Source organism: Passer montanus, unplaced genomic scaffold (assembly GCF_014805655.1).
Source record: "Passer montanus isolate IOZ18808 unplaced genomic scaffold, ASM1480565v1 scaffold6, whole genome shotgun sequence".
NCBI classification, from domain to species: domain Eukaryota; kingdom Metazoa; phylum Chordata; class Aves; order Passeriformes; family Passeridae; genus Passer; species Passer montanus.
In genome coordinates, this window is record NW_024371037.1 from 9,462,603 (window position 1) to 9,477,461 (window position 14,859).

Genomic DNA, 14,859 nt, shown 5'->3' on the forward strand with positions numbered 1-14,859 from the left:
AGAAAAAGGAAAATACTAAAAATGCCCGGAACTAAAAATGCTGTTGCCCTAAAATCAAAACCAGGACTTTCACTCCTGAACAGGAACTTGCTCTCTTTAAACCATAAATTAAAATATTCTGAACAAAATAAAATTGTTTCCTATTTGTAGAAAATTCAATTGTGTCTACATAGTTGTTTTTAAATAATACATTATAATTAATTTAATTTCATTATGGATGTGGGAGGGTTCCTCCCCCCACGATTGTTTAATTTACCTGGCAAGTAAATAGCTTACATTTATTTCAGATTCCTTGCCTAACATAAAACAAGAATTATGTTTGTCAAATAATAGTTGCCAACTATTTTATTAATTTTGAGATGTTTGGACGGAAGATGTTATAAAAAGTATGTACAGGTAGCTCAAACATTCCTTTCTTAAAATAGAATAATAGAATTTAGGCTTTTTAGAATCAAAGCAGTCAATTAAGTGGATTTGTACTACTCATACTACCAATGTTATTGCATTTCATCTTTGACAATTTTTATATGACCTAACAACTCAATTTTGTTTTGGAACTGTGCTGCCATACTAGCAAGAAAAATGCTTATTTTGACTGCCTCAAACATACATTCGGATTCCTTGGTCTTTCTCAGGGCAGTTTTAAATCTCCAGGCAGTAGATATTGACTTGCAAGGACACCACTGAGAGCAGTGTTCCCTGAGATTGGCCAGTCAAAGGAGCCTGCAGGTTTTAGAAGCTACTTGGGAGTAGCATCAAAACAATTACTGACATGCCATTATGATTATAGACAGGCCAAATAATATTTAAGAAACACAATAACCATCCTGCCATCTATCTCACTACACTTACATATTCAGTTCACTTAGAAAGAAACCCACAAAGGTGTGTACAGGTAGGCTTGTAATATGCTAAGTCACTTCTTATGGAAGCAGCCTGAGACTGATTTCAGCAGCCAAAGCCGAGGAAACCGTCTAGTTCCAAGCAAAGTTTCAGACTAGAACATATGGGAGGGCAGCTGTTATGGTATGATCTTAGAATTCTGGAATAGCTTGGGTTGCAAGGGACCTTTAATGATTAGCTAGTTCCAACTCCCCTGCCATGAAGAAAACCATAATATGGGATGCAGCTAAACTGAGCTGTACCAAGAACCTGTAGGGAAGTAGTACACCACCAATATGTGTCGATTTACATTTCAGTTGGTGAAAGAGAGTTATATTTTTGGCCAATTGCAGCAGTGGTCTCAGACAGGGACACTCAGTAATGCCTCTGTAAAGATGCAGGGAAACACAGCTTGTGTAACCACTATCTCAAGGAAGAACTGAGCTACTCTGGGTCTGAAATTTGATAGAATCAGAAAACAGCAGCTCCTCAGAGGTAACATGCAAGCTATTTTATACTCAGTCTATACTATATTATTCTCAGTGCATCAAAAGACCTTTGGATAAAGGGAAAGGTGCCACAGATGTTTAGTTTAGCGTAGAGTTTTTGAGGTCATTCTTCAGAATGGCAAAATTCTGAAGAGGAAAAGTCAAATAAATGCACATGAATCCTGAGCCATAGCTATTGGCAGTTATTCTAAAAAGCAGTCCTCAAGAAGGCAGGTAGATTGAGGGAGTGCATAAGCAGAAGTAAGCACGTAGATTGAGGTCCATAAACAGGAGTAAAACTTCCTTAGATTGTAAAAGAGTGTCCTTCCTCTCTCCAGATAAATCTCATGATAATCTTCTCTGCCACAAATTGAGTTACATTAGCCAGGTTCTCAACAGTCCTGACTACTGTTTTGCAGAGACTAGTGAGAGCTATGTGTGGTCAGGCACTATTACTATGGAGTTCTACTGTAAGATCAGCAAAAGAAGACACTCAACCTTTTGTTCATTGGAATCTATGGGATTGTGATAAACTGTTCCTTTATCTGCTATTTGTTTACAGGAATTATACTCTGAAATCTTCCCTTCATTTAATAGGCCCTGGGTGAATAGTAAAAGCCTCTTTGGAGGAAGAATCTGTACTGAAGGTCTAACAGCTATTCAAATTAAATTTTAAGCCTAAAAGAAATGTAAGATTTGCCAAGATTCTGCATCATATAGCTATATATACAACATTGAAGTCCAACTCTTACTCTAGTGAGAACAAGTTCATTGGCATCACTAAGTAGCTAAATACTATGTTTTGGGGAGTTTTTTCAGGTATTTCACACTGAGAGAGTTTAATTCATAGCGCTGATGAAACTACATTTGAACCAGAAATAGTTTGGGTGTGTGTGTGACTGGATTGGAAAAGAAAAAATTCATCCTCCGTTAGACAAAATCGCACCAGAGATTTTTTCCTGGCTGTAAGCAGAGTCCCTCTTGGATCAGTTGACCTCTTTAATAGAAGAGTCTGTCCTTCCGTTAAATCAAAGGGAACAGAAGTCAGTCCTGTAAGCAGGTGGTTGTCTCTGGGTGATGTCCAAGGTCAGACTTTCTAACTCTTGTCTGAGTTACTGGGGAAACTGCCCATGAAATTGGAGACATTGTGAAGGTAGAGGCTAAACAAGCTGTTCACTCCCCTGCTAGTGTTACAAGGACTCAAGACTAATGTGTCTTTGTGAAAAGAGAAAGGCTTAAATTCTCACTCTGACTGATGAGATTTTAGACAAGCTGCACAGTGCATTCTTCCTTATGGAAAAAAGTTAATTAAATGCTGTGTTCTAGGCTCAGTTTCAACATTGGGTGAACCAGCTCATTGCAGAGAATGAAGGTATTTGCTCAATGATACATCAACAGCATCTTATTTCTATCAAGCAAAAGAAAAATATATTCCCTGGGGTATGGGTGGCTTGGATCACATTCAAGATCAGGTTCTGATTGCACAAGCTAAAAAATATAAAGTGAGTATTTTAGGACTGGTTTATTGAAGTGGCACACAATGATTTAAAGCCACATGTAGGATAGGTGGAATTTACTCAGGTGCGGTGCTTATCCCAGGGCCGTGCCTGTCCCTTTTGAAACATTGAAATTGTATGGGAGATCTGTGACCTTTTTAAAAATGGTTGGCTTAGGCAATAAAAAGACAACATTTTCTGAACTCATTATTTTGTAAAGTTTTTATTTGAAAATTAGAGTAGCAAAGCATAAAAATCCAGATATTCTAAATTCAGATTTTGACTAAACTTCCAGACATTTCTCAGTCACAGATTTGTTGAAGTACTGTGCTGTGGCAGAGTGCTGTGAGGCAAAGGAGATAAACAGTTGTGTACTTGGAAAAATAAGAAAAAAACTTGCTTGACAAGAAAGTTACTTGCACCTTTTGAAAAAGTGGGCCCTGCATTTTTTAATTCTTAAAATATGGAAAACCTGACAATATTTTTGTCTAGTCACTATTTTTTACCCTGTTCTTTAAAAGACTCACTTCTAATATTCTAGCTAATTGGTCTGAAAAATCTGACCATTGTTACTACAAATTTCTTCATGTTCCTCATGTCATAAAGTGGTTTTGGAGATGCTGCATAGATTTTTTTCAAGAATAAATGAAACAGCAGTCTAGTGAAATCTTGCTATAATAAATCAAGATAGAGTAATTAGTATAGGACAACAGTGGGAAAATCAACCAGATAGTGTACTGGGAATTTTCCAACCCCGTTATTCTCTTTATCAAATCTACTCCTTAACACCTCTAATCAAATGTTTCCAAGCAGCCTGTTCTAATACTTAGCCATCTTAAAATCTAAAATATTCTTATTGATAGCAAATCTTAATTCTTTTAGCTTTTATCCAATCTGCAGAGGGCAGATTTGATAAAGAACAGTGGGTTTCATACTATCTCTTAAGCCCTTTCATATACTGAAAGAATATTCCCATCTCCTCTAATTTATATTTTTAAAAATAGAATATTTCTTTTAACAGACCTTGGAAGGAATATTTTCTTTCTTTTGTATTATTAACTATTGGGCTGTTTTTCAAAGGAGAAGTAATCTCTGTATTACATTACAACACCCAAAAATAAGCAGTCTAGGTGATGTCTCCTACATAAACAATTCTTGTGTATGTGATGCTCCTCAAACTATGTCCTTGAACAGCTTTTTACAATGTATCACATTCTTGGCTTAAATCAAATGTCTGATTCACTGAAAGCCCAAAGCCTTTTTTCAGTATGGCTGAATAGTCAACCATTTCCCTATTGTATTCATCACTTGAATATTCCTTACTTAGCACTTTACTTAGCCCATACTGAATTTTACCATATTAATTTTAAGATGTGCCTTTTGTTTATTAACATTACTTAAAAAAATTGAACCAAGTTCTGCTGAACATTTGTAACCTGTTCTAGTTTGAACAGCTCTGCAAATGTGACAAATATGTTCTCTAGTCAGTCATCCAAGACATTGAGGAAATTACTGAATGCAGCCTGCAATGGATGTCTGCAGCCTGTCACTTGATTTCTTCTCACAATTGGGCAGATAACTTTTAATAGGTACCTTGTGAGTGCATTTTCTTGGGTCATTACACACCTATTTACCAAAATTTATGAATTTGTACTCTGTATTTCTATATTTTGTGAGCAAGAATTGTATCTAAAACAGTGCCAATAGCATTACTAAGTGTACTGTCTACCAATATCTGATCAAATCTCACCCTTTGTGAGTGCTGAAGCAAAGATTATACTAACTTTTCAGCCTTTACTATCTGCTATTCTATTTCTTTCCTTGGTAAGTACTAGGTATTATTTTCTTGCTGTCCTCCCATGCTTAAACTGTTTTTCTTGTTGAATTTTTTGTTTATTGTTAGGTGAAATTAATTTTTGTTTTGATCTACACTGCATGTTATTCCCTTATAGTCTTACATGTTTGCTTGTAGGTCCTTGCTCCTGCTTGTGTATTTCTTATTATATTTTTGCTTATCTTTAGATTTGTTTGCTTTCCTTTTCTTTTCTTGTCTCTTAAAGAGCTTCTGATGGAGCCATATTGGTCTCTTACTGTGCTCCATGTTTCTTTTACATCATGAGAATCTACAATTGTATCTTTAATATAGTCCCTTTCAGTAACTGTGAACTCTGTTGGAGTCTTTTTTTCCCCCTTTAGAATAACTTCCCAAGAGACCCCACATTCCAGTTCCCTCAATCTGGTGAATTCTGCTTTTTTAGGACTACGTTGTCCTTATTCAGCTTCTATAATTCCTGCCTTTTTTAGATTTGTGAACTCTATAGTCTTGTAATCACTTTAATCAAGATTGCTTTCTACCTCAAACTTCTCAACCAGATCCCTCCTACTAGTTAGAACCAGTTGTAAAAGAGCTGCAAACTTCTTATGCCTTCTCTTAGACTTCTCTAGGCTGACTAGTCCCAGCCCTTTCAGCCTCTTCACCCATCTCATCATCTTCATGTGCCTTCTTCCATCTTCCTAAAGGAAAGTTGTCCTCAATATGTTCTGAAAGCCTACTGGACTTTCTTCATCCTGACATTATTTTGCAGCACTTTTCTGTGTATGATTCAAGTCTCCTAGAATAAGTAAGAGGGTACCATTTGGATGCTTTTATTATTTGCAAAGAAAAAAAATAAGGGCTACCCCAAAATAGCACACTTCTAAGTCCTTCTGTTAGGTTATTTCTGGCATATTCCTATTATGACATTGCCTTTATTATTTTATTTTTCTTCACTTTAACCTTTCTCCTTGAGATGCTCAATGCACCTCTCATCTCTTCTGGCAGTTGAGCAAGGATCTACATTTTTGATGTACAGTGTGGCATCTACTTCTTTTTCCCTAGAGCCTGTCTTTCATAAACAATGTGTACTCCTTTATCCCAGCAGTTAGAGGAAACAGCATGGAAACACAACCATTACTGAGCAATCAGAGGCAGCTGCTCAGTCCAGTTGGGACTGTTTCTGTGTCATGTTCAATAGCTACCTCAATAACTCTAGTAGTTCCAATGAAAAAGATTTCAGAAACTTCCTCAGTTTTTTCATACACTTTTCTGTGTTTTTTTCATCAGAAGGAAAGGTTTCATAAAGCTTGACGCTTAGTAAAGTTGGAATATTAGTTTAATTATTTATACCATACACAATTGTGGTGAATATTCCATCCTTAAATCTAGACCTAGCTGGTATGGATCTGGTCAGAAGATCGTATAATAAATGGAGATTGTATTATAAATACCAGATTTTAGGTGAGGAAGGCATGGGAATTTTCCAGCAGAGTGAGGTTGATATTCTCCTTTCAAAATTCCAGCCTATTCCTGCTGAAGTGGGCTCTCTTTAGCTGTGAGCAAATTTATTCCCAAAGCTACAGAAATCTTCATAAATTTGGTGCATCTTTCTAACCTAGTAGGGGTTATTTGGATTGCTGTGAACAAGCCACATCAAACCTGACATCATCCTTCCCAACACTGCAAGGGCTTTTTATAATTTCACGATGGAAACTGAAACCTCTCCCTGTGTGGTAAATAGTTTTAATCCAAACAACAGGGGATGACAGCTACAGTTTTCTTGGGATTATTTCATCATTAGGGAAACAAATTCAGAGCATTCATCACAGTGTCAGAAGTTGTTCGTGGTGTCTCTGATTCACTTGCGCTGGAAAAACACAGAATCACTGAATGGTTAATTTGAAGGACCTCTGGCAATCACCTAGTCCACCTTCCCTGCTCAGAACATGGTGAGCTATAGCACACTGCCCATGGAGGTGGGCCCATGGACTTTTGAATATCTCCAAGGATGGTGACACCACAACCTCCTCAGACAACCTGCCCCAGTGTTTGAACAGTTAAAAAATGGTTTTTCTTACATTAAATTGGAATTTTCTATATTTTGATTTCTGCCCACTCTCTCCCTGGGAACTACTGAGAAGTCTGGCTCTATTTTTTACTCCCTGCCATCAGGAATTTAGACTTCTCTAGGCTGACTAGTCCCAGCCCTTTCAGCCTCTTCACCCATCTCATCATCTTCATGGTCTCCTGCCTTGCTACCTTCAGTAAACTTGTGTGTGTCTGTTTTAACCCATAGCTTCCTTCTTGCCCATCTTTGAGGTTGACATTTGCATTCTTCTAGGAAAGATGATCAAGAGAGGCTTCACATATTATGTGCTACTGAGTCATATGCACCTATATGTTTTAAATGTTTCCTAGTCTAATTCCCCTCCAACAAGAGCAAGTCTTGTTGCTTCAGAAAAATGCCATAACAAGAGTTGCCAGAGTGTGAGGAGGAGCCAGTCTCAGGGTATACAGCCCATGTTAGAGATGTGTTCAAAAAACAGACTTTTTTGGCCACTTTAATGTAGGCTGTATTATTTATTTCAGCCTTACTTTTAAAAATCAAACAGAAACACCCCTTGATAAAATTCAGTCCAATGGAATTTTTTTAAATGAAAAACATAAGCCTATTCAAAGTAAAATACATAAAGTCCTCTAATAAAACTTTCATATAAAGGCAGGAGGAGTCATATTATAATATGGAATTGTCTCCTGAGGAACATGCTAGAAGAGCCTTAACTTCATTCTGAATAGTACTGAACAAAACATTATTCTTTCTGTAGAAATACTGGTCAAGATGTATAAGCAAGATCGTACTTGATGACTATTCACTGCTCCCTATGTGCACACAGAATACATACAACAAGTAGGGAAATTGTGAATATAGCTCTGTCTACTTATTTGGACTTCTGAAAATTTTAACTGTTATTTGCATGTCTGTTCCTCTTACAATGCAAAGTAGAAAGATTTCATGTAAACTTCAGATTATTTGGATTTGAAAAATTTACACCAAGGGTAATGCAAGAGTTGGCTGAGAATTGCTTTTGGTGGTTTTTTTTTGTTTTGTTTTGTTGGTTTTTTTTTTTTTTTTTTGTTTTGTTTGTTTTTTTTGTTTTTTTGTTTTTTGTTTGTTAATGGGCCCTTTTAAGAAACTCCTTGCAGCCCAAGAAATCAAAATGAAATTCCAAAAATAATCTTTTAGATAAGAATATAATCTCTTCGGAGCATGGATGTCCTTGCTTTGCAGAATACACAGCAGCAACCAGGAATGTTTAGATGGCTGTGGCTTCATTTTGTCCAGATGATGGAATGGTTCATACTTCAGGAAGATATCCAGTACAATATTAAATAAATGAGTGAAATACATGCTCATGCTCAGTTTTCTCACATGCTTCTGCAGGTGAATAGCCATGACTGGGAGCTATGGATACAGGGGATGCTGCTTTGGTGTTGTTACAGTCTTTGCTATCATTCCCAGAGCCTGTGACTACCCTTAGTAGTTTGGACTACAAAGTCCTGGAATCAGGTGGTCAGGATGGGAGAGCAAGAATGGTGATTTATGGCAGACTTTCCTCAGGGGGGTGGCTATCTTTGCAGATGCCAGTTTGCAGTCTCCAGTGGCAGCCTGCTGGCACTCCCTGTGCTCAGGGGGTCTGCTCAGGCATGGGATGGGCCCTTGTGGAGCATGTGCCCACGCAGGACACAGGAGTGCAGGGGAAAGTTCTGGGCAAGGATTTTCCCATTTTGCAGTTATACCTGGGCTCATGAGTCAGAACACTGAGCTTTTCTCTAAAGGCAAGGTTCAGTATTTTATCTCCAATTGGATTCTGTCCTCTATCCTGGCTAAAAAAACTGAGAGGCTAAAAGCCTGTCTTCTTTACTTGAGCCAAAATCAAAGGAAGTAGAATGAGAGTCTCTGTGAGTTTAGATAGGTTTGGATTTACAAAAAGCATACTTTGAACACAAAGTATACATTACTGATTAAAATGTATTGATTGAAAAGGAAATACAAGTAGTAATTCCATAAGCTTTTATTCAGAAGCTGTCTAAAAAAACAACACTTGGTTGTAATGCAAATATGCCAACACATGTAGCCTTTCTTTCCAGGTATGTATTAAAAACCATTGCCCTTAGACACTTACCATTTGCATATACAGAATCCACTATGTAGAGCAAAAATGACTTGCATAATGAATTGCACATGCACAAAAAAGAAGGTGTGCAAAATAAACACATCAACTAGCTGAATACTAATTACCTATATGCAAAATCTGGAGACACTCAATATGCAGAACCAATCAGTTATCACAGTGAACACCTATAACTAATTTCCTCCAGGAAGAAAATTTTCCATTAGCTTTAGTGAATTTATACCCATTATAGAAAGGTTGTAGCTAAATAAATATTATTTTAGTTTAATTGGATTAAAAATTAGAAATGCAAATTCTGGTGCACCATGTCTCTGAGTCCTTGTCTCCCTTTTTATGGTAATACCCTTCTAATGGTTTAAGCCTATGAAGAAAAAACACTGAAGATTTTAACTAGCAGCTTTGCAGGGGGGCAGAAAGGAGCAAAGAAGATTTAGTGGTGAAAAGAGCAAATAAATAGGTGCTCCAAGATTAAAAAGAGGGTAGAAGTGCATGCTGAGCTGTTGAAAGACCTCTCTGTGTTTAAAGAAAAATATTGTTTGGTTCTTTCACCAGTGCATGATCAAAATAAGAGGTACAAATTAGTTCATGGCTGCTGAAGCTACAAAACATCATGCAGAGAGCTGTCTTTGGGAACGTTTTAATGAGGAGAAGAGGTCATCAGACTGTGACATTGCTTTTCAGAATTCTTCAAGAACAACACAGACTTCCTGTTCCAAATGTGGTAAAGAATAAAACAACCTTAGTAGTAATCGTACAACTTTTGAACCGTGTTCCTTGGAAATACTGTACCGTGCTCATTTTGTAGCTTTAGTTAGCTATCTCAAAGGAACTCTTCCATATTTTCCATGTGCTCTTATTTCAAAAGTACAGTGAAATGATAGAGCTTCAACAAGGATTATATTTATAAAATAAAGTTTTATTCAGTCTTCTAAAGAGATTTTAATGTTTTCATTGCTCTAGGTGAAATGGTACACTGTGGGTCTGTTCATTAACATTTAGCATCAGTGCAAAAATCAAGGATTACCACATGCAGTTTGAAAGGACATCCAAAATGACTTTGAAATTAAATTCACTACAATCTTAGTTTTGCAGCATTTTAAACATGATTTTAAAATGTATAAGATAAGTTAATGGCATTCCAGGTCAAATATTCCCAGGCCAATAATAAGTTCAACATAGAATGTCATTATTTAAATTTCTGACATACTGTATATGCTGACTAGGATTGAGGAAATCCACTGTAAATTTAATAAATAAGATGCGTACTACCATGCATTTATTGTAAAATAAGCTTTCTTCAGGATATTTAGAGAGACTATTAGCAAAGAGAAGATACTGGTAAATCAAATAATTATGCTAAGTTATGGGTATCTCACAAGTGGAATGGCATCAGGATTGCCAATAATTATTGAAAAAAGGAAATAACTAGCAAATGACTAGAGAGTTTTTACTCCTGATCAACAATGAATGAAAAAGAATGTGAAAGAAATAGATATTAAAATAATGATTTCTAACCCTCCTTTACAAAGGTTTCTAATGGTAAGAAAGAATAAAAATATATGTAAAATAAGGTTCATTAATCAGGTACTGTAATTAATAATTTGGCTAAAAAATTACTTATGTATTCATTAAAACAATGAAAGCTATATAACAGGCCTTTCTATTTTTAGAATGTTTGAAATAAAATTTCATTTCGAAAAGCCCTTCATCAGCAAGATGCATTTGGAAAAGCCTTTATCCTCAGCAACAATGATATAAAGCTGGTGTGGATGGTATTGAATGTGGCATGGAAATTTTATTTTCATCCTTTTGTCGCACGTCCTTTAAAATTATAGCCACTATGGCAAGAGAGTTAAGGACAATATAAACCATAATGAACAACACCTGTCTTTTCTTTTGCCACTAACTAAAGGGGTAAAAAAAATTTGGTCGCTGTCTTCTGTAGTTAGAAAAAAATTTATACTGAAGCAGTTTCTCTTTTTTCCCAGAGCACTAGCAAATGTCCACCACATAAAGTATGCCATTCTAACCTGAAGATTGAAAGTCTAAAGAACCCCCATATATCTATTTGTTAACAAAAATGTGTTATCATTCAAAAATACATTTTAGTAATAAATGTTTATTATTATTCCAATAATCTTACAGCTTCAAATATTAATTATTGCCTGCTCATTGCATTCTGCAACATTCTCACATGAATCTGTTTACTTAAGCTTTGGTTTTATATTCTGTGGTATTGTTTCATTGTCTTTTATGTGAGGTACTAAATAGGCAGCTGGAAATATTTTAGTTGTCTGTTTCATATCTAAAATAATCCCAATGCAAATTTTTCCCACAAAGGCTAACAAGTTTGTTGGTTTTCAGTTTAAACCTTTAATCCTGTTTGAATGGATTGATGTCTTTTTCCTTGATTTATCAGATTCTTCTGTCAGTGATTAGGGCCTGGGAGTTTGGACTAATCTGAGATTTCTCCTCTTTTGAATGGTCATTCCAGTGCCCATTATTCTTGTCTTTTTTTTCCCTTTCCAAGAATACCACTGTATTCTATTCAATAACCTCTGCTCATTGAAAGAAGATGTCTTAGATAGCCAATTAGCTGTTATGAATAGAGATTTTAACCAGCATGGTAGCAGTATTTGTTACAGGACTGTAAGCAAAGCATTGAAAAATAAATGTTTAAAAAGAGAGGGGAGGAAAAGGAGATTCTGAATTTCTGAATTCTGCTTTCAATTATCCCAAACTACATCTAGAGCAATAATGACAAGTGCAAGTTTTACAAATCAACATGATAGGAGAAAAGACTCTTTGATTCAATGAATAAACTATGATGCAGAAATCCTGCAGCAGTTTGACTAGTAAGTATGCTTTTATAATTAGAGTATCAATGATTCTCTGACTAAAGCAAAAGTGTTGTAGGGTTCTTTGATAGCAAATGTGGGCAGCTCTTGGAAACTTTCGTATAACTGTCATAAAACAGGACTACTGAATGTTCCTAAACTGAATGCCATCAAATCCTATAACTAACTTCATTGACTGCAACAGATATCTAGTGTCTTCTTGTGACATAAATATGTAAGTTTTGAAAAAGGCCCCCACATTTAGAGAGAGTTATAAAATATAGGGGTATAATCTAGGAAAAAATATATCTCTTACATATCTGTATGTATATTTTCTTCTGTAATCAGAGCTTAAACTACCAGTCTTCTGATAATATGGTTTCTTGGTAAAGAAAACAAGCAAAACACACAATAACATACAAAACAAGATTTTTTTTTTGTTTACATAAAGAGATGTTCTTCATTAAATGGCAAATATATATCTTCAAAATGGAATGATCCATAAACTAAAATATCTGTAAGATTATAAAAGCATCATGGTATAGGTGTATAACATTATGTGACATTAGTTGAGTATTTATTTGGAGTTCTATTAGTGAGTATTAATAAGTTTATGGCTTTCATGCATATATTTTATAATTTTAATCAAAATGTATGAACTCTAGTTTGATTTGACCATCTTCACGAATATTTTATTTGCTTACATAAACATATTTTTTAAAGTTTTAGTAATGTTTTGAAAAAATAATATATTTATATAACTCTTCTGAATATTTATCAAACATCAATTGTACAGACAAAAATTGATTTTTATATCAAAATTATCAAATATAATTTGTATCAAAAGTCTGCAATATTTCTGAAGTGGACTTATGTGCTATTTTGGGCAAGGTACTACAGGAGATTTTGAAAAAGACAGGTCAATCCCTATAAAACAGAAAAGGTTTCTCAGGACTCTTCTATTCTAGAAGTGGTGTTTTCACACAGAATTTTCTATTAAGAAGCTACTATAAATATCTACTGGTACTGAAGGAAATGTCTCTCTCTTGGTACTGAAGTAGCTGCACCCACTTTTTAATATTGCTGCATTAAATACAGTACATCCTGTCGGATTTTTCCTTAAAATGTTAACTCAGTTATTCTATGAGCCACACCTGATGGGTCCTTGGCAAGAAGATGTATACACCTATGTACCATAGTGCACTGCATTGTTGTGCTGTGCATGCTTTGTGTTCTTGTCAGGACCTAAGAAAGTGTTTAATGAGTGTGAGGCTTACAGAGGGTCAGTCTAGGTGCTGCACACCACTATGGAAATGTTTAAATAAAACAATTAGCTGATTATGTAATAACATACCACCATAGGGAGCTGTGAGACATTTTACATTGCTGAGTTATTGTTTGAATGACAAAAACCCTAACACTGGGTTTCATTGCAATCACCATTCCATGGTGCTTTCAGCAGGATAAGGAATGCTGAACTATACCCTAACTGAATTCCAGATGAATTTCTTAGGTTCAGCACATCCATGGGGTTTCTCACTCTATAATCTATTGCGCAGCTCTGCTTTTATCTTTAAAAAGCTGTCATGTGTCACAGGTTGCAGCCTTCCTAGAAGGAAATTCTTTGTACTTGGGAGAGGCCATTTATAAATGTGTTTACATGAAAAACACATTAGTAATGGGTACCTTGAGACAGTTGAACAGGGAGGATCCTAAGTCAAAGGATTCTGAAAAAGGTAGCAGCTGTAATTAATATAGAATAATCTTCCAGAACTCGGTAACTGATATTTCTTCTAGCAGTTTGTATATATATATATATATATATATATATATATATATATATATATATATATATATATATATATATATATATATATATATATATATATGTGTGTGTGTGTGTGTGTATGTGTGTGTTTGCGTGTAGATATGTTTTAACCCAGACGTTTATACGTTTATTTTATGACAACAGTGTATATGTAATCAATCACTTAATTTCTAGACCCCCAAGCTGGGAGCACTGATCTCTGGTTCTGTCAGCAGAGAATGGTTGGGATGGCATTTAGTCTTCCCTTGAGAGTAATTCTTCTTGTCCTCGGGGCCCTCTGTACATTCCTTCCATGCAGCCCTGCAGGTTCATGCTCAAAGACTGAAAGGTGAAAGAGGAGAAAATCTTTCAGAAATTTCACAGAAGCAACCTAATAGACAGTCACAGTATAGTGAGGCAAGGGCAGCACGTTGCTTGAGGGAGCCCTGATATGTGAAGGTAAATGGCCTTATCATTGAGATCCAGTAATTTAGGAGGCCAAACTTCCATTTCATGGCAGTCGTGAGAAAAGAAACTGTATCCCAGAAGAAGAACAAGAAGAGAGCTGTCTGAGTAAAAAGTATTGGCCTGTTATCCCTGCAAGTCCAGCACAGAAAAATATTACTCAGGGAGAATAAGTGAGAAGAGAAAGATTCAGAGGGAAGAAAAATAGTGAGACAAAAAGAATGAACAAGGTTCTCCTAACTGGTCTTATTAGCCTAATGCTGCCAATTTCTTACTCAAACTGTTAGCTTAAATGTAGTAACTATGCATCTGTGGTGGCATTTATTGAAGCTTAATCAAGGAGGTTTAAAATCCTAATCTTAGGACTCAGGATTCATTTAAATATTATAGCTATGGGTAGGCAGAAGCTTTGATCCTTTTCTCTAGCACTTTGGGTTTCACTTCATGATTGCTGATGAGTTGAGAGAAGTTCTACCTTGCACGTATCATATCACTTACCCAGTATGAGAAGTCAAGTGACATTTGCTTATATTTCTTTCCAATCTACTGCAAGATATTTTTCCTACTTATATTAGAAAAAAGGTTTCAGACACTTTTCTGTTTCTCTTTCTCTCAGACTGCAGACACATATTCTAGTTTTAAAACTGGGATGTGTGCCTTGCATGTAAACCTTTGTTTTGACTATGAGTGATAAGAAATTATGTGTGGAGTCCACAATCCCTAAGTCCTTTCAGCTCCATGGAAATAGGCATTTTTATTCATATTCCATGAGTCTTCTGGAACTGAGAAGGCAAAAAAAAAACCTGTGAAACAGGAAGAAGGCAAAACTATCAGGTTTTTCTCACTCTAAAGCAGTTTTCTGTAGTTACAAAATG